Genomic DNA, 27,023 nt, shown 5'->3' with positions numbered 1-27,023 from the left:
AATGCAGTGACCCTAATCTGTGTTAAAGCTTTTATTATTGGAACTAAAAAATTATCAATGTTTCATTGTAGCAGTGATTTCAGTGGGACTATTTATGAAATCACATACAGCTAGCTATGCAAGTACCATAGTTTGGATTCCCTGGCTGACCATCTTCTATACCTCAGTCTGTGATAAGATTCCCTGGATCTGAAATGGTGTAGAACACAAATATATTCTTTTTTTTTTTTTTTTTTTCCTATCTCTCTGAGGCCAGCTGTCTTCTGTGAGGTCATACTGATGAGACAGACAGGGGAATGTCCGTTTTGGAAATACTTCTAAGAGACCCTCACAGCTTCTGGTTTAGATTAGGTTTCTGAATTTCTCATTAGCTGTGGAATAGTATCAGCATTTGGAGAGTTATTATACATGCCATACGGCATAGAAACTTAGTCAAATTTGAAAAGCTGAGGAATGTTGTCTGAAACATTACCAGAGTCCACAAGGTAGGCTTAGGTGTTAAAAGAGCTGGCAAAGAACCTGAGCATCAACATGTTTGTAAGAAAAGCAGGTATCCGTAGGTGGCCTGTTTCTTCTGTAGACACAGACTTAACAATCTTCAACAACTGGAACTTCAAGCCAGATAATTTCATACATTCAAGTGCTTTATCAGTGAGTGTAATTAACCATTAGGAAAAAATAACTAGAGCTGTGATAATTCCTTGTCATAAGACCTTAGTACAAGAACCAGTGTCTTCCTGAAGGAAATGTAACCCACACATCACTTACCTTGATGGTCCTGTTGCCTCTGTACCGCAAAAGGGGTGGCTGGGATTGCCACAGCTGGTTCAGAGCAAAGGGCAGATCTAAGCTTCCTACCACCTCCACTGATAATAGTGTTTTACTTTCCTTTTTATTTAGCCATAATGGATTTCATTGTTCTAGTGGAAATAATACTTTCATTTTACTTTATGAAGATAGACAGACAAATGCTCTTAGTACTCCTAAAACATATGTGTTTCAACATTACAGCCACTGCTAATTACACACTTATTAGTGTATCTCCCATATTTAATGTGGTACTGTGGACATAAACTAGTGTCCGTGTTGTAGGGAAATACTGGCTTTGTTCTTCTTTGCTTACTTGGAAATGAAAAATACAGTGAAGGGGTATAACACATTCAGTGACGTCAGACCTATTGCTCCTGCAGAGAATGCTCTTTAAGGGATTGAAAAGAATTTCTGCTTTTTGTCTTACCCACCCATATCATACATGTCACATCAGGCAAATAAATGTTCATCCTTTAGTAGTGCATTTATATCTTCCGTAAAGTTTCACACTTGATTTGAAAGTTTCAAAACTCTCAGTGATATGGTTCACAGATGGTTCAAAATCCATTGATAATTCAATGTCTGTTTAGCTCTAAAGTAGACCGAAGACCTGGTAATTAATGTCCTGAGAGATTTGAAAAAGCTTATGCACACATTTGTAGATACACCAGTATTTGCTGTCAGTGTTCAAACATTTTCAGTAAACTGAACTGTGATTTGGAGCATATGTTTCTTGTTCCCTAATTGGTAATCAGGCCCACTGAGGGCAAGATCCACACACTGGCAAGTAGCAAGGGCTAGAAGATAAAGCATTGATTAAGGATTATAGTTCAGATGATGTTTGCTGAAGTGAGCATCAACGGGCTTGCGTATCTGTTGCTCAGTCCTTAGTTTGAAAGTGTTAAGAGATAGATTGATACATTTAAAAAGAAAAATAATCAAATTCTTCATAAATGGAATGAAAGTTTGACTCCAATGGGCTGATTTTGCAATATTTCTGTAAACAGTACAACCACTTACAATTTCAAACATAGAAAAAGTCAAAACAGCACAGATCTAATCAGTCAAAACCGCTCCAATTGATTTTAGTAGTTACTGATACACATGTGTGTGGGGGTGTGGGTGTGTGTTTATCTGTAGAGTTCATCACTGCCAGCGAAGAAAAACGTTTTTATATTTCAGCCCCTACCCTCCTCCCCCACACCAGACATTGTCTTTAGTTTCACAGTTCTTTGCGATATAAACCATGGAAACTCAGAACAAGCATTTCCATAACTCGCACTTTCCAAAAAACCTAATGGCAAAGACAGCACAAAGCATGGCAAGCCTTAAACAGCAACTGTTATGAACAGAATCACAACTAATGGCACTGAGACAGAAATGGAGGATAAAGAGCAGCTCCTTTTATGCCCACAGCCTGAATCTTCCAATCCGACAGAAGGCATTTTTTACAGACAAACAAAGTGTGCCTTCCAGGATGTTCTGCACAACCCAGTTGTGGTGACAAAATTTTTTATGGAACAGTTCGTTAGTAGAAAAAATGTTTACAGCACTTTGCTGAACAGAAACAGGAAAATCTTCCCAGAAAGACTGCAGTCTTTCACACCTTGACACAGGCATCGCTTAGGTCTTTTCCTGTGAATTGGTCAGATTTGTAATTGGCAAATTCTCTAACGTCAAAATTTGAAAGCCCCTGTGCTGTGCTGCTTGCTGACTGGGATACCTGTAGGACCACATTCACACAGAACGATTTGGGTCCATGTTCCCTGAACTCCCCATTCAGGTTCATCTATCTTTAATGAAAATTAGTAATTTAATGTCCATGTTACTAACACATTATCACCTTCAAAAGTTACCAGTCACTAGCGCATCGGTCAGATCAGAGTCTTTCATTTCATACTATATTAAGGCAGTAACAATAGTTCAGCTTTTAATATTATATGAAATTTCTCCTCTATCATTTTCGTTATTTTCCCTGTCCTAAAAGTAGATGGCAATCATTTGCGCTCTGATTATAAGCTATATCTCTATCTATGGCTTTTCTCATCATAATATATGAAAGTGGCAAATACAACCTATAAGTAATAAGTATGGTATGAAATTTCACGAGGTCCTTATCATTCTGTGTCGTTAATCTTGCCTTTGTTTCTCTCCCTCTCTTTATCATAGAAATATTTTTTATTTAGTGTGGGGGCTTTTTTCTTTAGCTTTTCTTACTCTCTTTGATGACTGAAAGTATTCTGCTGTCTAAAATATAAAAATAGCTCGTGGTCTTTTCAAAATGTTGATTTATATTCAAACTTGCTGATTTTTTTATGTTTATCTCCCCCTCTGATTTTCAGTCATTGAAATGCTAGAGATTTAAGGCGCATGTATGTACTTGTGAAATTAATACAACTGAGCAGAGTGTACCCTGATACGTTGTAAATGTTGCGCTAATGACATTTCAGATCATGTCTCTATTCTTGACCTTAGAGGACAACACTTACCTGCTCTTCCCAAAATACAAAGATACTTCTGTACTTCCAAGTATATTTGTTCAACTGACAGGCAATTACACTTTTTCAGAATTGATGTTTCATTTTGCTTTACTTTTGCTTGAAAATAAATCTCCTTAGAATTCTTTGTGAGGGAAAAGTCTGAGGAAGCCCAGCTGGTTGGCAGCCATGAGGCGTGGAAGCCTTTGATTCTCAGAATTAAGGACAATCTGATTTCCATTGTCTACAGATACTAGAAGCTTTGGATTCACAAAAAAAGCTGGAAAGAAAGAAATAAATGAAGCAAGCAAGCAAGCAAGCTTTCAAGTGTAGGAAGTTTCTGGTGAAGTAAATATTTGGCTCCTTCCTGGCCAACCAGACTAACTTTAAAGAAGGCCAATAAAATTAGGAAATCAGAAACTTGTACCTCAGTCCTCTAAGTAGGCAGCCATGGTAAACCAGTGCAAAGCAAACGTGTTTCAGATAGAGGCCTGTGTAACATAATTCCATGTGCATACCAACCAGTACCCAGTAGGTTTGAATGAATATTCCCTGAGACTTTTTATTTTTAGAGATTTCATTGATAGCCACAGTTTTCTGATAATAATTTGTAAATAAAAATGAAATCTTAAGATATGCTAGCAAAAGGTTAACATTATTAAAATACCAGAGCAATCCAGAACCTAAATACCTCAATTAAAACCTTACTTTTAACAACCCAAGTATTTCTAAAACATAGTGAATTTTGATGGGGTCTGAGATCCTAGCAACCTACATGGAACCAGGTGGAGGAACGCAGGAGAAATTATCTGCAGAAGGCAACAGGAAACATGCTTGTGTACACATGCAAAACTAGCCAAATTTAGTGCATCTCTAGAAATACTTAGTAACATTAAATGCAAAAATGTGGAGAATATGCAAAATGGATAAACACGTAATTATACTAGGAATTCTGGCAAACACATATAGTTTGCCAGAATAGTGGAGATGTAAAAGATTCACTTATTAGAAACAGGACCACATGGAGACTTGAGGTTTCACTTTATAGTACTCTTTCAAGCATCTCTTTGAACCATTAAGAACTACATGAAGAAATGCAAGAACAGCTGAACATCCAGTTCGGGATCAAAGTAATGATAGCTACTGATTCAGAACAATAAGCGAAACCAGGAAACAGGACAAAAAAATACTTGGAATCACTGTTCAGTGCTTACGCAATAGAAAGTAACATGAAAGTAAAGAGAAAAATGCCTGGCTTCTGAATAGTGGACAGTATCCTGAAGGCACACCTACACCCGGGTGGCACAAAACATGTTTTTCCATGTGGTAAGACACTAGGATCTCTCTGCATTGAAGAGGAGAGAGAAAATTTCCCATGATCTCTGATTAGCATTCTAACGGAATAAAAACCGTATTTCAGAGGACAGATCATATAGATGGCACACTACGGTTTGAAAAAAGCTCTGTGATTACAGTGCTTAAGACTATAGACCACCGAGTTTTATTAGCAGTCGGCAAAGAAGAAACAAAGTCTGCACAGAATATTCATCACTGCACTTGTTGCAACTATCACAGAATGGCTTAGCTGTCTAATAGTGGTGACCATTAAGAAAAATAAGGCTTAGTACAGATATAAACTCACTTACTAGTTACTTGAGAAAGGCAGTATTCATTACATGTGACTGGAGATACCCTGTCTTGTTTCTCCAGCAAAAAGATTCGCTGTTGGTGATGGGTTTTGATATGCTAAGCTAGATAAGCCATCCAACGATTTAACAAACTGTCTTGTATTTGAGACTTTGTGGGTACCAACCCAGCTCCAGCACACAGCTAGTGAATACTGAACCAGACAGTGGAACAAGGCCTGCGTGGGTACGTATGTATGTACATAATTTCGTATATAGTGATATTTATACTTATGAATGATACTTATGCTGTTGGACAAAGTGGTTTTCATAGGGAGCACATCCAAGCTCATATTATCAATGTGAAAATTCTGTAACAGATGTCAGGAAAAAGAAGCTATGTGCGAGTAGAATAGATGGAGTTGAGGGGAACTAACGTATTTTTGCTAATATGAAGACATTGTTGGGCTTTAAAAGATTTTGGCTTAGCCTTTAAAATACATGAGGGACCTGTGAACCCACAGGTCAGTCATACAGAATGAAACAGCACAGGCTTTACATTTAGAGATAAGAAGAAACACAGAACCCCAGCTTGGAAAACTCTGGAACGCTTTTTTTGCTCCCCCCCCATCACTGTAGCAAATCATTACTTTAATCTGGGAAGAATTATGCAGAGAAAGATCATTGGAGAACTGCCATCTAGAAACTGGAGACACATTTTTTCAATTTATGGTGTGGACACAGGCCACAACACACTTCAGTATAATTTCAAGTATTAAATGCTAACTTACGGCACGTTTTCCTGCCTAACCCCAAACAAAAGGGTTAGCGTGAATTTAAGGATAAAACTGCAGTAGAATTACCAAATAATTAAAGAAATTCAGATCTGATATATTGCTGTTTCCTTCCCTTTTCCCTGTGCATTTAAAGATGGCAAAACATGGCTTTCTAAGATATAACGCCCTTCCTCTCCTTCTTTTCCCCTCCTCCTTCCCCTTTGTTCAATCCTTACCTTTTTCTGTGTATCAGCACATTTCTCCATTCCTTCCATAGTTCACAGTGTATGCATTCTCGTGCTTCCACGCAGGAAGTACTGTAAAGACATTAATAATCACACTGCTGTCAATACAGAAAAAGGTAATTGTTATTCTCTGTGATCACGCAAGTAATCCATAAACCAGATTGCCTAAACGGAGCATACGGGTTTGGCTCAAGATTTCATTGCTGATAGCTTTGTTAGTATTGTAAGCAGATCTTTATCATACAGACAAAACCTTAAGATCTCTAAGCTGGGAGAACTATTAACGTTGTATAAACTGTGTAGGAGTAGGAACGGATAGCACGAACAACTGTCCTTACTCTGTTGGAACAGCAGTGGGATCTTGAAAATGCAACAAGAGAGTTTGCAGTATTTCATTCAGGCAGTATTTGACTGTTCAGACCTTCAGAGAAAACAATAGAGATGCTGGTGTTTTAATCAAGTATTTTAAATGTCAGTGATCTTAATATGAACCTGTCTTCCTTCGAACCTGTCCTCCCTCCTTGTACTTACCAGGGGTGCCTTCCAGTCACACATCCAGTTGTGCCTGATGTTGAAAGATTTCTTTTGCTGCCTTCCCAAAGTTGCCTGCCTGTAATCATCAGTCATTTTTACTGGTTATAATGGTATTATAAAGCTTTGTGAATCTCAAATCACAAAGGTATTCAAAATAAAAAGTCATTTTTGTACCTCGTCTGTTTCCCCCCCCGTAAGATTCACCCTTTGCCTCTCTGGCTCTGGGACTATGTGGGGAACAGCAGGTTCCCCAAGAATCTGATTTCAGTGCAGGAAGGACCTTCAGTAAAAATATCTGTCTTCCATCTTTGCTGTATTGCTAAACAATGACAGAAAGTCTAAAGGCAAATGATAGTATACGTCTCTGCGCTCTGCACAGTACTAGTAGAGGTTAAACAATAACCAAACTAATGGACTGACCATCTAGCAAAACACAACAATTAAGTTATTACAGTGTTTTCACTATCGTCGTCGTTTTTTCTTTTAAGTTTATTTAAATAAAATGGCAGGCAGGCACAGATTTCAGAAATGTGAATTTTATTGAGATTTATTCCACAGAAAATTTAAATACAAGAGATTAAATAGAAAGTTGTGTCAAGTGAGACCCTGTGAAACTAAGTTCCAATCACTGAGCAATGTCTGATGGAATTGCTAATTAGATCACATATTTCTCCTTAGCTGTAGAACAAGGAATCACACCAATGATTCCACTTTTCATCTGCAGAACAAGTTTTCAATCCCTTTTGTAACTGGTTAGTACAGTACAAGGTACAAATTCCTACTGATGCTGAACAGAAACATTTACGTATTTACAAGCTAATATATGCCTAGGGAAAAAAAGCCTCCAACTTTTATTTTTCCAATATTTATCGTCCATTCAAAAACAGATGGCAGGAGGTAAGCCAGGTTATCTCAGACTTCTCGTGATGGGTTTAGTGGCAGAGACCCAAACAGCCTCGTATGCAGCAGAGTACCTATCCCACTGGCAGCCAGTTTTTTCCACTCAACTCCTTTTTTTTCTCCTTGGAGCCAATCCAGCCCAGTTCAGCTCTTTTGTAGGAACTGAGGAACCAGTATTGATTTCCCATTTAAACCAATCTTGCGTAAGCCCACCACTGCCTCCCTTGCTATGAATAGAGGGAGCACTGGAGGAAACCAGCTGCAGCATTTTCAACGCAGAATTGCTTCTTCGAGCCGGACGTGAGCGGAGTTGCAAATTAGAAAAATAAAAAGCGAAAATGGCAGTGGAGATAGGCTTTCTTTTCAAGTCTGATACACATTCAGCACTGCCTTCCTAGAGAGGATTCTCGGAAAACAGGGAATTTGCTTGTTAGAGCAAAAGAAGGAGATTCTTATGATAGGCTTCAGTGCAGTTGTCAGCCAAGATAACAAATCCTTGTACCAAAGTGGCCTTAGAACAGTGAGGCAATGAGGGCTTTCCTCAAAAAAAAAAATTAAAAAAAATATAAAAAATTGTGCAGTGCATTTTTTTATGGAAGTGTGAAAATCTGTTGTAACTGTCTTTACTGAGTGTTTATGGATTTAAACTGAAGACTGCAGTGATGTATGAGGATTCTCAGGCTCTGTGCCATGAAAGTTATGTTACCAGATTCTGAGTGTTCAGCAGGCATCCAGTGCAATCGGGAGAAAAAAAATACCTCCTGCACAGATATTTTTAGGTGCTAGCGGTGAAGTTTTCCCACATGCTTTAAAAGAGAAATTAACGCTAATAACATTGATACAAACTTTCCAAAGTCACTCAGCAATAAGCTTCAGATATCTAGGATGCAGTTGCTGAAAACTAGATCATAGTTTGGTAAAAAACTGAGTATATCCTGAAGTATAACACAGCAATCAAATAAAACTTTGAATTGTGGATTGAAAGTCAGAGAGAGACTATTTGACCCCTACATGAAATTACCAGCTAGCCTAAAAATCAAACTTTTTGAGATCTCGCTCAAAAAGGCTTAGCAGCTCTCTGACCTAATTCGCTCACTCTCTGTTCTTAGCCGTTCACAGCCTCTACAACGGGAATCTATATCTGGAGTTTGTCAGGGACAAATTGTAGGAAGCTCTCGCATGGAAAGAGGATACCGTGTTCTTCTCCTGGCATCTCTCTGCAAAACGCTTACAGTAATTATTCCCAGGCACAGGAGAGTTGAGGCACAACTCGTTCCTGGTTTGCACTGAGAAACAAGCCACCAAACTCGGGTCATGACAGTGTTCCTGCCCCACGTAAACAGCATCGGTGCAGTGAGATTAGTCCGCTGACTGTGACGAATAAAGACTGAAAGGACAATTTGCAGCGGCCTGATGGATGGAGCAATTTCAAACTCTACCACACGTATGTAGGAAACCAGAAACGATGGCAGCTCCCTGACTCGGCCTCCCCACTGCTCATTTGCAGGCTCTGTGCAGCCTACTGAACAAAGATAAAAGCTGCTTCTACATGGAGTTTTTGACTAATGTGGAGAAAAGACCATTTTTTTCCTGTGTTGCAAATGCCCAAAGCCATTGGACAAAATGGAGTCCATTAGGATATTATGAAGCTTAGCTGTCAGCAACTATATTTTTTGCTTATATGTTTTTTGTCAGAGGACTTTATGCAAGAAGATTTCCCAAGAGAAAGAAACTGAGAGTTGGATGGATTATTTTCATGTAGTGGAACCAATAACCTGAGTTTCCTTGGTGAGTGGTCAGAAGAGCCAAATATTTGTAATTCTCAATTCTCAGGTATCCTCACCAGGGAATAATTAGCAGCCTAAGCTGCTGGTTTGATTGATGAGGCTGCTGAGTGATTATTTCTCCAATTTTCCCTGACTTCAATTCTCGTAGACTAGGGTCAGGGAAAAGAGTTCATTTTAGGTTTTCAGATACCAATGTTCAGATTCGTTTTGTATTAATTAATATATTTTATCTGCATTTTCAAAGAGTGAATCTGGAGGCACTGCTGAGAAGGTGGAAGAATTTACAGGGATTTTTGTGGGAGTTTTGCTGAATTTGTGGCATCTGGTAGAGATTAGAAAGAATGACAGAACAGGTTCTGCCTAGCAGAAGAGGAGTCTGAGGAGGAGACAGTAGTAATACTTGGAGAGAGTGAAAAAGTTATGGAAGGAGAGATGAACATCAGAGCTTTATTTGAGATGTAGCGCCCAATGAAAGAGAGGAATAGGAACAAATGTCAACAGGAACAGACCAACCTTTTGGTTTTTAATGTAGTCATAAAAAACTTACGTGCGGGTAAGGAATATTTAAAAATGTGCCTCAGATACAAAATGTCATTCATGTCTACTGGAAAAAAAAAAAAAAAAAAAAAAAGAAAAAGACTGTTGCCTGGGGCTATGCTAATTCTTTAATGTGATGGCATTCCTGTTAGGAGAGCTCTGTAAGCTTTCCAGGCTGCCAAGCATGCTTGGCGCCCATGTCTTCAAGCACTATTCCTGCAAGGCTTCTGAGTACATTTTCATTTTAATGGGTTCTTAAGTCAAGCATCTCTGGCAAAGTTGCCCTCCTAAAAAATGAGTGAGAGCTCATGCAAGGGACAATGACATTCTTTAATATTTACTGCACGAAAAATAGCTTTTAAAAACAATACAAGGTACACAGAATGTTCTCCTTGTTCAAAAATGACCGGTTTTAACAGTGTTTGATGGATACAGTGGGCTCTTGGTAAGTACAGTTAATATATTCTCTCTATATATTCCTTCAGTACTAAAGAGTAAATTGCTTAATATGTAATCTTGAGTAAATGTTTCCCCAGTTACATTCACTTTCTCTTTTTGATATGCTTTATTCCTGCCTGAGTATTTTTCTCCTTTTAATATTCTCAGCAGGCTGGATTTATGAGCCTATGAAAGCAAAGAATAGGAAGCATCTTCTTCTGAAGCCAGCTGCACTGGTGAACTTATTGAATAGCTGACCGAGTACTGAATGATAATCGTACAAAGAGAAGAGCAAGAGAAACAAAACGAGACAGAATCACCTTCATTTTCCAAAAAAAACTTAGAAAGGACCAACCCCACGCTAAAAGAGATATAGAGAGAAGAAAAGCGAAACAGGGAGAGTGAACCCATAGTTTTTTCATTTTTCATTCTAACATCATTTCAACCACAAAGAATGACAGTATAAATGATCAAACAACTGTTTGCTAATGCATTATAGATAGTCATACACAATATGGCAGCTTTATACTTGTATATTTACCCACCATGAATACAAAATATACTCAGAGTGACAGGTAATGTAGCCAAAGCTTCTACTCTCTGTAAGCATCTGTGTACTATGAATTATAAATGAGAGTCTTGTGTCCAAAGGTAGCAAGTAATGTAGATAATGCCATCTGAGTAAATGAATAAATGTGAAACAGATGCTTTTTGCATTCAGGGCACACAGGTACAGCCAGGAAGCCACCAGTACAGATTATGGATGCTGGTGAGACAGCTGTTGTCTGCATCCAGTGCCAGGTGCATTCCTACCTGGACTGCATCGAGCCAGTAAAAAATGCCTTTGTCTTACTTGTTTTTGACAAGTTTCCAGAAGGATGAGGTATCTTCTCATGTAGATTCTTCAGGTGCCTGGATTTCCTCAGGGCTTCCCTAAAAAATCAAATGGGCATCCTTATTAGAAGAGTCCTTTGTAAGAGGTGGAGAAACTGCCTGAACGGAACATTGCATTTTGAACAGTCATAAAATACTTCTTCTTTGCTTTTTATGCAAGTCTCTTCTGGTTTGCTAATATTTTTTATCTGAACAAATATTTTGCCTCAAGATGAGATTGCATGGCATAAGAAATTACTGCTAGAAAGGCATTCAGGTTATTATATAATTTTTTTTTTAAATACATGTAAATTTGCTCATTTTATAAGCAAAGAGACATGAGCTTGGACTCCGATTAGGGAACTGGAGGGGTTATGTCATCAGTACAGACTGCCCCCATGATACCTAAAAGGCAGGTTGAACTCCCCAGATAAAATATCAAGCCTAACAGTGCCGACAGATAGTTTTTTACTTGTGAGGTACAGCTACTACTAGTCTTTAAAGTTCAAATAAGTTCATAATGCAGTCCGGGTTTATATTGCTCTTGCAACTCTTCTTTTTCTCTCTAATGCTACATTTGTGCTCTGTACATTTCCATGTTTGCTGAAGAAAAACTTCTCTCCTTGCAAAACTCTAAAAAGGAAAAAGTTCCAGGACCAAATATATATCTGTACATATTCTATAAGGTAATTTCACTGCCTCTTGTGTAACAGCATTTCAGAGATAGAAAGTATAATCAGAGATTCATGTAAAGTTTTAGAAAAGCCTAAAGGATAGCATACAACTTCTCAGAACTTATCGAGATGACATTTCAACCCTTAACAGAATTTATCCAAAACTACCAAGGCAGACATGGCAATAACTTCACAGCTTTCTCTTACAAGTAAGCTACTTTTCTTCCAGATGAAATACCCCTGGCTCTTCAAGCATTCTGGCGTAGGTGTGGTGAGTCGGGGGGGGTTGCCTGCCACTGAGGCTTTGATTTCATATTGGGGCCGATGCAGAGTAATACAGATGATATCCTAAGAGGAATTCTGCATTTGTACAGGTGTCATAGAGAAGTGAGCTTTGTAGCCCAAAAGCAAAGACTGAAACCTTAAAACAGAACAATACGGGTCCTGCTCTCTACGATCTTTCTTTCTTTTTCCTTTGTTTCATTTGCATCTGTGCAAAGTCAGCATAAAACACTGACATTTTTCCAATTTGTCACTACTACATCCTGATTTTTCACTCCGTTTGCAAAAGTGGAAATGACAGTACACCTCGCTGGGGTGTGCAACAGTAAGATACGTGCAATCCAAGTAATAGGGACAGCCAAACCATTCACAGTCTCTTAAATGACCTATTATTGCCATTGTGATATTCCAATACTTTTAACCTAGTAAAGAGAGCAACTCCTTACGAGTTACCAGCTTTGACTTATAAAGCAAGGAAATTTCAAACTATACAACTCTGAAAGCCATAATATTACTTTCCAAACAGCATGATTTCACTTAGAATTAGTGAATTTTAACCACAAAAATGCCATTAATCCACAGGTGGCTTGTTCCTGTTTTTCTCCATGTCCTTTCCTTTCTTTCGGCAAGCTGCCCTTGCATTTATTTCAGTACAAAAGTTGCGGGGGAGAGACCGTATAGTTTTTTAAGAAGTTTGAGAAGTAATTTGCAAAGTGATAGTTTCTGGTAATGAAGGCTGCTACCTTTGCCCAGGTCTCTCAGTATGATAAAATTGTTTCAGAATGTTAATTACTGAATAATCAGATTCCCTTGAAAATGTAACCTCAGCTTTTACTGAAATATCACATTCCTAAATTATATCAGAGCTGTAGTACAGTCAAATCAACAATTATACGAAAAGAACTCATGCACTCTTTTCTTTGGGATGAGACTCTATTATCTCAAAAGAATTAGAAAAGCATCTATGATGCATAGCCAATATGGAGACATTCATCCCATTGGCCTCTATTATCCGAATGGAAATGAGAAAACACTTCCATTACATTTTGCAGTGATCCATGCCTCTCTCTTTTTTAAGACAATAAACTACATCTTTCACTGTAGTAGTTTGTGCATGTGTGCAAAAACGACCTTGTGCAATTTGGCTGCTGAGACACGTGCTGAGAGAGATGGTATAGGAATTGTAAAACTAGATGCAAACCATTCTTTGCTGCCAGGCATGTCCTACCACGGAGTAATAAAATGAGGCCTGCAAAGCCTCTTGCTACACGTAATATTTTATTGTTCTTTGTGTCGCAACTCAGAATTCCCTTCCCAAATCAGTTTCCACTAATCAGTTTAATTGAGGTTGATGCTTAAACCACAGAAAAGTATTACAAAGAAAAAGTCCCTCAAGTGGCTCTTGACCTCTGTGGAAGCGCAGTCCCTTCTACCACATCATATGTCTACATATAGCCTGGTCAAAAACCTCCTAGAAAAGAACATAAAATCACATTGATTCATAGAAGAGAGGGCATCGGGGGGGGGGGGGGGGGGCACTCAGCGCTCGTGCTTTGAAAAAAAAAAAAAGACTCCAGAAAAAGTACTTTGAAACTGGTGAAATAATCTTCTAAATAAACCACCAGTGGGGAATACCCACAGTCACTGAGGACAGCGTGCTGTTCAGCGTATCAACAAAAATACATTTGGCCTGAGGCAATGCTGAGGGCAAACATATCCCAGATGGACCAGAGAGGCCCAAATACCTTCAGAGATGAAAATTTAATTAGAGGAAATGTCACCACAGTGAACAAAAGGATTTCTTTAGTGATTTTTCATCATTGTTTACTACAAGTGAAGTATAGTTTAAAGTGTTAGGACAGGCTAAGTACAGGAGTGTTCTTAAGTACTGGAATGGAGATGAAAGGAATGGACGTTGAAGGTCAGAGACAATCATCCACACCTGCGGACTGATCAAAAGGAGTAAATGATCAAATATTGACAGATAGCAATTTTTAATTGCTCCAGTGATGTCAAAAGGTGACAAAAGGTGTCAAAGGTGGTGCTTTGATGTCACTAAGGAGGAAAAACTGACCTTATGCTGTTGGTCGGCTTGGGTTTTCGTTGGGGTTTGTTGTTGTTGTGAGATCCCGAGTATGATAGAAAGCTTGGGTCTCAGAAATACACAGTCATCCCTGAAAGTTGCGATGGCTTACTGCCTCTTTACCTCTTTGATAATCCACCGTACAAGATTAATTCTGATTCTTGCACGAGTCGGGGTGAAATTGCTGGAAAAGCAATATAGGAGTTGTTGCAGCACAGTCACAAGAATGAGCCCTCTTAAATGAAAATAGGTGAGGTTCTAGTATGAGTTCCAAAAGCTGTTTGGGATAAATTCAGAGAAAATAAGACATAGCAAACATTATAGAAAGTCTGTCAGACTCCAGCATGGTCCACGTTTGGATTTTACATCTTCAGAATGCAGAGCTGAGATTTTCGGTATGATAATTTTTTAATCTTTTTTCCCATTCAGCCTTCATTTTGTATTTTCTAGGGAAATGTTCTCCATTTAGCAAACCAAAATAATCACCTTAATTGAAAGGATGCACAGCATGATTTTCCCATCATAGTATCAAAATAGTGCTAATATAGCACTATTTTTATTTGCTATTACGTAACAGGAATTACATACTATTCGACACAGCAAAAATAATAACTACAGAAATAGTAATTATTATCAAATATCTCTCTCACAAGCACCATACTAATTTCACTAGATCAATTTTCTTAAGAAGATCAAGGAGACCTCTACCTATGGACAACCTGAGAGGAAATTCGTTAAAATGGGCCACAATCTAAGTAAAAAAATGAAGAAAGCATTATACAAGTAAAATTACATGCAAATATGTACAGAACAGTATACTTATTTCGGCTTAAAACAAACTTCTGTTTTGAGATAAAGACCCCATTTGCCTATTTCCATTGTATTTCAGTTAATAAAACTTTTTTTTTTGGCCATATTAGATCTTTGCTAGATCCCTTGGATTTTACTCCTGCTGTTGTGGTACATGTTCTTCTGGATCAGGTACAACTATATGTAGATGGATTCTTTTTGTGTAGAAGGTACTATGGAACTTGAAGTCTACTGAAGATATGAGGGAACCTTCACACTGATTTTGGCAGTTTGGATCCAGCCTCTGGAGTACTTTATTGACTTACTAAGTTTACTGGGTAACATGCCTTAAGGTCTGGTGATTCATTTTTGTCCCTCTTGGTGCTATTGTTTATTATCACCTGTTACTCACACTCCCCAGATTTCAACTGAACAAAGGCAGTACGCTTTTGCTGGCAGTCAGAATTGGCTCTGTGTTCTCCTACACTGTCTTATTACTCCTTCCTCTTTTCCTCACCTGCTTCCTTGGGTTTGGTTTTTTTTTTTTCTTTCTTTCTTTCTAGCAGATACAGTTCTACACAAAGTTTAATCATATGTGCAGAAATTTGTTAGAGTGATGCCAAAGGGCTTGCCCAAAGGCAGGCTCTAAACACTTTATTGTTTGAAACCTGTGACAGAGAATCCAACCAGCCTCTGCTTAGGCAACATGCCATACTAAGCAGATATTCATGAATCTTGGCAAGCAAGTATGAAAAATCAGTTTTCTTGCCATCCTTTCTCTGTTACAGATGGTTATCTGCAAAACCATCCAAACAACAGAAATATACCATATGTAAAACAAAGCCTCTCTTTTTATTTTCAGGTTCACAGACTATCAGCTTAAGATTTCACAGTATTTATTATTTTTATAATTCAAGATGAGCAAATACATCAATACCCAAATGCATCCAAATTAGGGAACACTGAAGAAAGCAATACGGTGCTTTATGGGGATGTGATTGTATTATTGATGCTATGGACTTCTTGATGATCCACTCAGGGTATACAAACTGAAAAGACAAATTTCCTCTGTATCTAGTTATCAACACCCATAAAATGGAAGTACTGGGGTCAATAATGCCAAGTGAAACATGTAAATAGGTGTTTAAAGAAATATACCACCAAGCTAGATTAATATTGGATTAAATTAGAGATTCTGAAGAGATAGTAAAGGCACAGTAACGAAGCATAGACATCTATTTCACTATTTTAGTCTTACCAAAAGGCTGTTGAAGATGCATTTATCTTCAGCTAAAAGACAATTCTGAAGGGGAAACTAATTCTCAGTATGCAGCCTTCTTCCTCCGCTGATTATCAACAGAGTAGATTGCCCACTAACTAGGCACTGATTACAAACTCGAAGTCAGTATAATATGCAAGACAATATGTAAGACAAATAAGCCTCCTTAATCAGATGTAGGTGACACTTTACGCAGAGACGTAGGAAACGTAAACATGGGTAGAAAGTATGTGTGTATATTTCCACATGTAATCTCTTACTGCATGTCTTCCTAATTATTATTTTTATGCAGTAAATCTGTATGAAGTTATTTCCCAAACAACTGGACTAGAACACTAGAAAAACAAATTTCTGAGAGTAAAAAAAAAGATTCATAAATAGGCAAAGGATGACTCCTTAGTAAGAAAAATAATTTATAGATGCAAAAGATTTCTATAGGGTTTTTTACATAGCTGTGCAGCTGCTTACACGATTTTTCAAAATATTCCAATGACTTACGCACCATAGGAACATAACATCTTGCGATGTTCCTACTCACCCTGAGCAGTACCTCACTCCAAAATATTTGATCTAAGTTCATTAAGACCACAAATAGTGGAAGGTAACCACCCAACAACAGGAAAGCACTGCAATATACCATTAAATTAGTGAAATTGCTCACATTATGTAGAGAGTAGAAAAAGGTGAAAGTCTGGTGCCATAGTTTGCGATGCAACATGAGTAAGAATTTTATATTCCTGCCATAAGGGCCATATCCTAAAAAAAGCTCCTAAGTGCCAAAATCAGGATGTATAAGAACTTTTGGCATATAAGTCCAAAACTTCACTCTGAAATAAACCCACTCACCATCTGCATAAATCTAAAGGTAATGAAGCTCACTAGGTGCTCTCATCTAAGTTTTCCACAGACCAAAATCCTCTACATCTATCTTTTTTAAAAATGACTTGACTGACATTTTTCCCCTCTTATTCATCTCAGCATAATCAAAGTACATTACTGTGTTTCACCTGGGGTACACTACCATCAGCAGGGTAGGATTTGTATTTTTCTCTTAACTTTTTTTTCATTCCAAGATATGTCATCACAGGTATATTTTGCATATATTAACTTTACCACTTTCACCTGCCAAAAACTCAATTAAAAGAAGAAAAAAACCACACCACACCACAAATGAATGTCTGCAATCTATTATTTTGGCTTATACAGCCTTTCAATCGGATAATTAAGCAGTTTAGAAGTAAAAGCTTTTCATCATTAGAAGATGCCTGTGAACAGGGTGATGGGTATAGGAAGGTTTCCTTGTTTGTTTATCTGCCAGTTCATAGAGGCAGAGCCTTGTATGGGGATAGCGAGGAGGAAACTATTACATGCAGCAGACAGTTTGCTCATTTGATATTATATACAGTATTCCATGTGTTGGTTATCCAAATTTTACAATTTCCTCTAACATTTCATTTGGGGTTTGGATTGGTTTCCAGATTATATTTCTAACTGAGAGGTGAAGACTGAGCTTAAGAGAAAGAACTATTGCTGGCCCTCATTTTTTTCTTTATATATTTATAGCTCAAATCTGTACATCCAGAGTCCTTGGAAACCTCCAGGTTCTCGTACTGTTTCCCAGGAGTGAGGACAAAACCATCTACTAAAGACAGTAGTGCTCGAATATGGATAGTGAATAAATCTGATCTTAAGAGAAAGCTTAACTAACCCTAGAGGAATAATTTACTCATAAATCCTTTAATAGGAATTACACCGCAGCAGGTAACCCAAGCACTGACACCGATGTCGACTGGAGGAACATTAGCCCAGCTATGCCAAGTTAAACCAGAGAGCAAATAATTTCTCATAGCTAAATCAGAGGACTGAGTTTTAGACACAGCTCTTCTGTGGCTTCTATGTGTCTGCTTTAACCTGTGTGCTAACTGAAATAATTACATTTTGCTATCAGAAAGAGCGTTGGGAAGCTTAATTAATATTTGTAAAGCAAGTTGACTTGCTCAAGCAGAAGATACTACCAAAGTGCAAAGTACTATTTCATATCAAATAAATATTCTTTGACACAGATTGAATCAAAATGTAGTCCATAATTTGAAAATGAGCACTAACAGAAACCATTAGATAATTCTTCTTATATTTGAAGAGAAGAAAATTCTTTTAAAATATCTTGGCAGAAGTCATACAGAAAGTGGAATCACCTGCTCTGAAGACACTGTCAGCAGAAATCATGCGGGTTCAACTTGCAGCATAACTGTGGGCCAGAGGAACTGGAGGCTGTTGCTGACATTGAGAAACCATTAACCAAAACTGAGTAGCAAAGCTATGTGTCTCCCCAGATTCCTGTTATTTCCCTTTGCCACCGAAAATAGTGTGTATATCATCACTGAAAGCTAGAAAACATATTCTTAATGAAACAGGGAGAGAAAAGCCATCATAATATAAACAAGTTAGTAATGTTTGTATAGAAATTCCAGGTACCTTGGGAGCAAAATGCAGAAATAGAATTAATGTTGAAATGCGTCAGGCTGAACGTAACAGAGTTACCAGAGACATGTTGGAGGACGAGTCCCGAGGAAGTGGAGGCATTGAACTATGTGCCCTGCACAGAAAAATTAAACAACAAAGTGAAGGTGCAGAATTTATTGTAGGCTAATGGTATGAAAGACTGTAAGAGGCAAAAAGGGATAACATATACAACTGGACCTTCTGATGTCAGTATCTTTGCAGACAGGTTTGTGTACTCTTTAAATTAATAAGTTGCATCGGTTTTCATTGTGGACAACTGAGTTAGGGATTGAGAGCACGAGGGACGGTGGGAACCAAGTTATGGAAATTACCATGATAAAAAGAATAATAATGTAAGTAGTTGAATGCACTGAGATAAAGGAACGGGAAAACCTCAAACCAACAATTCTGAGGATTTCAAGGAAATCTACCAAGTCACTGAAGAATCTCAGCAGTACTGCCTATGTTCAGAAAGAGGACTAAAGATCATGGTAATTACAGCCTGTAAGTCTAATGTCCATGTAAAAAATGTAAAGCATTAGAGTAGATTTAGGAGGAATTAATCATTGCAAGCATACATGAAAAGGGGGAAAAAAAAAAAGAAACGTATAAGAACCCAGAAATTCTGCATTAACAGTATACAGAATCTACCAAATATTTGAGTATTATTACAGTGTCTGATACAGTAATATGGGGCAAATAACAAATTAAAGCAAGGGATGACATTTAGCTGAAGACAGCAAGGTGAATGAGCTGCTCTTTGAATGATAGCATATTAGTATATATCAGCATACATATTAACATATTAGTATATATTACTAATTTACTATCTATAAACCTGAAGCGAATGTAGTACTTGTAATCAAAGTTGGTTTATCCTATCTAAGGTAACAAACACAACTATGAATTGCTCATGGTTGGTCTAGCTGTCTGATCTCTACCTGCGATGATCTTGGTTCACGTCTCCTTTCCCACATCTAACGTTATTCTGCTTTTTTTTTTCACTAGTGTGACTAAACCCAAACCAAATACACACTACTTTGAAATCTTACTAATGTTTTGATATTTTGTTACATATATTCTTATCTTAATTCTTCAGGTAATGCTATGATATTTCTTTCATAATTTTATACCATGAAGTACAATAAGATTTCCTAGAAGGGGAAAAATCATAGGTCTATGCTACTCAGCTGAACATGTCAAGTAAAATATTTTTTTTGTGGACTGTACACAAAAATCAAGTGCCCATTGCCAAGTTTCAATAGACCCAGAAACAACCTCTTCACCCACTTAGGAAATGTTACTAGTATGCTACTTTGACTTGCTGCTTTTCTATGCTTTTCCCTTTTAATTTTGAGGGAGATGATTGAGTTTTAGTGGGGATAGTTGTCTTTTACATTTTGAACAAATACCTTTTAACAGTTCTTTATTTTCATATGTGCTTCACCGAATTCTTTCATCTGTCTGGCACTCGCTTTTCTGCATGTCAGGATCTCAGCCTTTTTTTGCTGTCGGTGACATCAAACATCTTTCAGTCTCTGTTGTTGTCTTCTAATTTCTCCTCTACTCAACCGATCTGCTGTACTCATTTGTGGCTAGTTAAATTTTGGATTGTTAAACTCCCTTTGATTTAGCCTTCAGTCCTGCTTTCCTTCCATATTCAATTATCTCCAATATCCAGACTGAGCTTTTTCATTCTTTTTAGCTCTCTTCTTTCTCCATAATGCATTTGCTGACAACTCAGAGTTTTCTTATTTATCTCAGAAATAGCATTTAGATCTCACTTTTCCTTCAGTATTGTCAGAATTATTCACGTTAGAAATGTATTGTTCTTTCAAGTAGATTTGTCAGGGTTTCTGCAACTTCATTTTTGAGACTTCAGGTCTCAAGCATTTAGTAATCTAAATCAAAGAAGCACTTGGATAAGTGTCCAGCACATAGTCAAGCTGACTCTTTCCCAAAGAACCAAGATGCCCATGAGGTCCATTCCTACTCTCATGAAAGATAGCATGCTACCTGCGGTCAATCCAATTCTACTTTCAGTTTACTTCCTTTCTCTCACTCTGAAAGGATGTGGCATTCTTTAATTTCCTGATTTTATTCATCCCTACTTTGTGGCAAGTCACGACAAATTAGAAGCCTTTTGTGAGAATCAGAGTATTTGACTTAGTAGTGATTCATAAATATCTCCACTTCCTCTTGTAAAATTCGGGTATAAATAACCACACCATTGCGCTTTTCGAGAATTTTATCACATCTCAGCTTATTATGTACTCATTTGTGGCAAAGAGTTGTTCTGGGAGATTTCTGATTCTGTTAGGATCTCCAGAGCACAGTGAGTGCTCTGCCAAAGTGATTAAATGACCCTCAACCATCTTGCTCCATTCTGCTGTAGCCACCAGGCTGCTTCTTAGCCACTCTAGCTAGTCTTTTGTTAATAATGGCTTCCCCACCTTCTGAAATGTTCAGATGTCCCAGCTACCTTTTTCTTTTTCAGTGTTTAAATCCAACAGCCATGACAGATCTTTCTAAATGACTCTTATTGAAGGATTTTTCTGAAATTATACTCTCTCCCCTCTCCAACATTGTACAGATTCTCAGCTAATTAATGTCAGAATTATAATTTCTATTTACTCCATTGCCAGTAAAAGGTGCAACAAATATCCAAGGAAGGTGGTGCCAGCAATCTTAATATAGCAAAGAAGCAAGTTGACATTGCACATCAAAAATAGCAATGAAAAAAAATGAAGGTAGGAACACAGATACAAAAAAAAGGCACATGCTTGGGGACACTGTATGGATACTTTCCATGAGTATTCCATGGTCTGTTTTTGAAGAGTTCAAAGTTAGCTCCACCAGGTGAAAGTAAAGTAGCATTTTCTCTGCAGAATATGGCTCTTCCCTAGAGGAACTCACAAATAAGACATCCTGTGCTATTAAATTTCCTAACTATTTGAATGCTGGCATTCAAAAATGAGTGATGGAAAAGAACCTCTATCCTACAAGCATGTTGTCTCTGCCAGAAACAAATTTACATTGATATTTTCTTTTCATTTTAGAAAAGAAAACTCACTCTGATCATATTACTTGGGTCCTTTGTTGCTAATAGAGTATGCAGCAATGAATTTGAGGCCTTTACTTTCCTTTTACTAAGCCCTCAGGTATTTAAAATCTTTTAATCTTCATTTCCTTTTCCCCTCTTTCATCCTTACTTCACGTTTATATAACTTTCCTTCAAAGATCCCCAATGTCTCCGTCTCATCTCAGGTGTGTATCTTGCAAGTTCCATCACATAAATTACTTCCAAATTCCATTGCAAAAGCTGCCCACCTAGTAAAAAGAAATTCATTGTTTTACTTTTATTGCTCTTTCTAACTTTGAAGAAAGTAAATGGAAATACATATTTAAAAGTATTCATGAGAGGCAGACTATCAGTCTCTATATGCATTTCTTGCAATTCATTTTATGTTTTCATTGTGTGCTTCCAACATAGGATTTAGCTTTGACAAATGTAACTTCAACAGCTTACTTCTCCTAAAAAAAGATTATAGGAAAAATCTGGATTTTTTTTTTAACAGCATAGAAGCTATATACTGAAACCATATGTGGTGTTTTTACTTGGCAGTATGTAAAGATTCCTTGGTTTTAACTGATATCAATTCACATACACCATACACCACAATTTTTCTCTGTGAATATTGATTTGAACTAGTTGCTTATACAGACTCACTTGTATTTGTCATAATTTATTTGTTTTGTAAGGAAACAATGGGAAAACAAACATTTCTTGGTTGTGCAAATAACCGATCTTTCAGTTTGGCTCAAACCAAAAAGATAATTTGAATGAATCTGGGTTTTGCTCATTTTTAACATTTTCTCTCTTGAATATAAAATTTTAAAACATTCCTTACTTGGATAGTCATGGCAGTTAGGGAGAAACAGTAAGATTTAATAATTAATCTGAAAATTGTAATACTTAGGTGAATGAATAAGTGGGTGGGTGGCAGATCAGGCTTCTATACCCTATGCCACTGAATGGCAAGTATGCATCGAAGTTAATGCAAGATTATTAAAGGGATACTGAGACAACTAGAGAGCTCTGAACTGTTACATCTCATGGGGCTGAGCTGCTCTTTTAGGATGCAAAGATTCATTCAGCCACTAAACCCGTGTTTTTCAGATCACAGATCCACGCTGCAAGCTCCATAAAACCCGTGGTTTGAGGCACGGGGAGGGCGGGAGTGGAGAAAGCAAGGGAGAATACTTACTAGAAGTTCTTTGCTTTTCAGAAAGTTTTGCAAATATAGATCTGAACATTTATGCTCGGCAACAACTTGTATGGATTTGACTGCTTCCTCTGGATTCAATGTGTTCTTTCCTCACTTACATTTTGGAGGTTAACTAATAGAGGCCAGAGCCTGAGGGAGCTCAGGGCTATCTGAAAGGCAAGTGAATAGGGTAGAAGTCTTGGAATATGAACATCTGTGAAGTTTTGTTTTACTCTGAATCTTACAGACTATGAAATCCTCTTTGTTCATGTAACACATGAAAGGACCTCCACTGGTCCTCTACTCTTCCGCACTGGAAGAGTGAATCAGGTGACAAACAGGAACCTACAGAAAGCACTGGGAAACTGGACAACTTTAATCAACAGTAATGATGACAGCTCCAGTTTGAAGGCACTGAAAAAATAAATATTAAGTAAAGAAAGCTAATCTTTATTCACAGCATTCTCACAAATTAAAGGTTAAAAACAGGCAATGCAAGCTCACTAGCAGTTGCAAGCTCATATTTAAAACATTGTCACATCAACTTATTCTTCTGAGATAATGTCACTACACTCACCCTATACACAAATGTTGCTTATTTCCCTTTGCCATTTATTCAGCTTTGTGGCAGTAATTAGCAAAGGGCTATGATTGACTCAGAGAAAACTGAAGACATAAAACAGGAGCATGATGTGAAATGAAATTTCTATTATCATATTTACATCTTCCTCTTACATTTCACTATACAAATCAGAACTAGGAAGAAAAATAGTGGAGTTTTTTAGATTCTTAATAATCTTTTCCTCTTTGTTTTAATTTTGCATTTCACAAAGTTTTTTCTGCCCTCTGTCCTTTTTCCACTCAGTTGCCTGTTTACAGCAATTTTGTTCTATCTAAATATTAGACTCCAAGTTCCCAAAGCTAGCTAAAAAAGCTCTTAAATGTCCCTTGAAGCTACCTCTGCTGCAGATTTCTGCATCCATTAGTTGTCCTGATATGACTATTCTTAGAGCATTAGTGAAAGGATCAAGCCCAGAAAAATAATTTCAAGAAAGGTTATTTGTTTTGGTTCTGTTTTGGCCATATAAGCACAGCATAAGTAATTGATCCAGCATATTTGAGAAAGGAGTTCAGGAGGTTATACGAGAAGGAACATGACTCCAGAGGGGGTATGGAAGTAACCTCCAAAACTAGCTTTATTCTCAGAGATTTTAACAGGGAAAGCTCACTTTCCAACTTAAGTTCAAACTGTTTCGAGTATGAACTTACCTCCCTCTTGTGCTGCTTTTCCTGCCACCCCTGGGGCTTCCATGAAATGAAGCGTTAAAAAAAACCCAGCAAACTATGCAATTTACAGGAAACAAATGACTTGTGATTCATAGCCTGATATCCTGCTTTATACTTAATTGATTCCAGTTAGGCGTAGCAGGACAGTAGTATTCTGCATTTTATGGCCTAACAGAAATGTCAGCCATCTGTTTGCACCTGCTGAAGTTGCTACGGATAAGTATTACAAATCCTGTAAGTGTCTGGGCCTGGATTCCATACCAAGAAAGTGATTTTTGTTGATGACTGCCAACATGAAGGCACTGCTAACTGAAGCTAGAGACCTGTTTGAAAGGGAATGCTCCCTCCACTACGAACAACGTGAACATTTTCATCCATACCTAACCTTCAGAAAGACTGAACAGACATTTAGTTCTTGCAATTTTGCTATTAAGTTATGGTGAATGAACTAAAGTGTAAAGTCTATATTACTTGGGACAGATGGGAAATTAGCATGTCATAAAATTCATAAAAAAGTGCTTGATGATGCTGTCTGTCTCAAGAAAATAATTACATAATGATTACCTCCTTTGAGAATACCAACAGACTAGGTTAGAGAACAGTCAGGTCTCTGATTTATCTAATAGCGATTTTTTAGATGTTTGATATCCTTCAGGTAAGACGTTTTGTATTGTTAACTTATTCCTTGAACTTACAGTTTTAACCCTTAGCTTTACATTTTTATGTTTTGTGTAACTGAGCACTAGTGAAATTCAAGTTATGAAGCTTGTTTCAAATATTTGCTGTGATTTAGAAACTGATTCTTTTCTTCCATTGTTTCCATACAGCCTAAAAAAGTTGTGAGGTTCAGCAAATTCATGAAGACCTTTGCCATTGTCTTTAGCAAATCAGATACTGAGCACTAGAAATACGTGATTAGGAAGCAACCAGTAATGTATTTTCCAGGCTAAATAAAAAGCAAAACCCAAGCAGTTAGGTACAATATTTACTCCCAAGTACAGGAAATTTAGACCAACTAAAGACCAACTGACATGCTTGGAAAACTTTAATATTCTTAATTCATTTAAATAAATGTACATTCAGAATGAAAACTTAAACATAAAAATAATCCTTTTTAGAAACTATATACCACAACATTTGGGTTTGCTTTCTCTTCCAGTAGATTTCTTAAATTTTTAGAGGCAGGTCTAAAATGAGGGACATGTAGCATGGTCTGACTTCATATCTGTGGAGAAGACACCTGAGCATAATGTCCCATGAGCTAACTCATCCTCTGAGACCAAGATCTTGGCACACTCCTACAGGACAGTTTAGACCCAAACATTTTATTGAAATGGACTAATTCCAGAAGAGTTATTCTTTTCCACCTGCCCACTTTTCACAGACGAGCTTTGACGATGAAGGGATGGAAGTCCAGAATTTACTTCATTGCAAATTTTGTCAGGTTGGTTCAAATCCATCTCATCTGCAATTTAAACTAAAAACCCCTAACTTTGCTATGAAATAAATGATCGATGTTTATGGAGTTTGTCTAGGTTTGCTGTCTACCAGCTGTGGGAAACTATATGGTAGCTGAAGGATAGTATAAGTTGTTGAACTGAGACATAGTAAATGCATCAGGATTTTCCTCTAAAAAGGAAGCTTCCTGTGCTTATGCTAATGTTCAGATATTAAACTGCAGTTTAATAATCATTTAACGTGTTCTGGAATTATAAATACATAAAAAATACCTGCAAGCCTGAAGTTTAAGAACACTGGTGCATGTGAGGATTTTTATTAATATATTATGAATTGTTAACAATGCAAAAAAATTAATTTAACTTTTCTATTTCTTTCTCCCAGAACTCTTCTTCTGTTCTAAGGTACCAAAGATGATTGTTATACCTTTCAACTTATTCATAAAGCTAAATAACAAAACACAGAAAAGACAATACATTAGACATCTCCTTTGTGCACGAAATTCAATGTTAAAAGCTGCAATGAATTAAATAATTCACTTGAGAGTGATAGACCAGAAGATATTGAGGGGGTCCAATTAGAGAGAAATTTTACAGCAAAATAAACCTGGAGAAAAAGATAAGGTTAATAATATAAAATTTATTTCTTTGCATTCTTTAAGACTTTTATTTTTATTTGGGGAATGAGAAAGTTCCCCTACAAATGTCCTCCTTTGGAAGGAGGGAGCTCCCTCACCAGTTCTCAGAAAAGCCCTTGCAGTGGCTCCAGTGAACCTTGCAGTAGGCTGTCCTTGAATACTAACTATGAAAGCAGTAACAAATATCTACCTGCTTTTCGTCTGCCTAGAACTATCCATCACTTTCACATAATATAATCAATTATTAGATGAGTTCACATAGCGAATAGTCATCAGAAAATCAGAGATAAGGAAAGCTGGCTGGCTCAGGTCAGATAGTACAGGTGGGGATTAAAGAGAAAGGGAAAGGAGTTAGAGTGTGCGAGGAGGCAACAAAGTGTTTTTATCAGATAAGTGCTCCCTGCCACAATAAAGAGTGGAGGAGTCACTCGCCCTCCTCCTTCTGTGCTCCTTTTACACTCACATCTCGAATGCTACCAGATCCCTGCTCTGTCTCTTGTGCTATGTGCTGGGAGGTGGGATAATCATGTGGTGCTGGGTAGGACCAAATTGTCTCCTGTGCTCCCCTAACAAAACAAAAAGTCAAGGGCGACCTTTGGCAAAGCACAGGTCTTCCTCCAGGTCAGAAGAGCAGAAGCCCAGAGAAGAACGAGAGGGCTGCTGGCAGTCTCAGAGGTGAAAACAGTGGTTTTGCAGTACCTGGAGAAGCTCTACAGTGGTTTTCGCCACATGCTGTTCAGTGTGCTCAACTTGCAACAGGCA

The 27,023-nt window shown here is 37.6% G+C and overlaps 1 long non-coding RNA gene across 2 annotated transcripts in view; it reads right to left on the bottom strand.

The window, feature by feature from the left end:
• Window positions 1–7,011: 7,011 nt before the first annotated feature.
• The window catches only part of LOC142601660 (uncharacterized), a 175,699-nt gene continuing 155,687 nt past the window's right edge, over window positions 7,012–27,023 (bottom strand). For both annotated transcript variants that reach the window (XR_012835200.1, XR_012835201.1), the window contains exons 5-7: window positions 18,585–18,705; window positions 10,983–11,062; window positions 7,012–7,907 (exon numbers count right to left, since the gene is read on the bottom strand). This is a non-coding gene — a long non-coding RNA (uncharacterized LOC142601660). The remainder of the gene's footprint in view (window positions 7,908–10,982; window positions 11,063–18,584; window positions 18,706–27,023) is intronic.

The sequence above is a fragment of the Balearica regulorum genome, chromosome 4, assembly GCF_011004875.1.
Source record: "Balearica regulorum gibbericeps isolate bBalReg1 chromosome 4, bBalReg1.pri, whole genome shotgun sequence".
Classification (NCBI taxonomy): Eukaryota; Metazoa; Chordata; class Aves; order Gruiformes; family Gruidae; genus Balearica; species Balearica regulorum.
The sequence above is the reverse complement of the archived record's forward strand: the minus strand, read 5'-3'. Positions and strand labels throughout refer to the sequence as shown.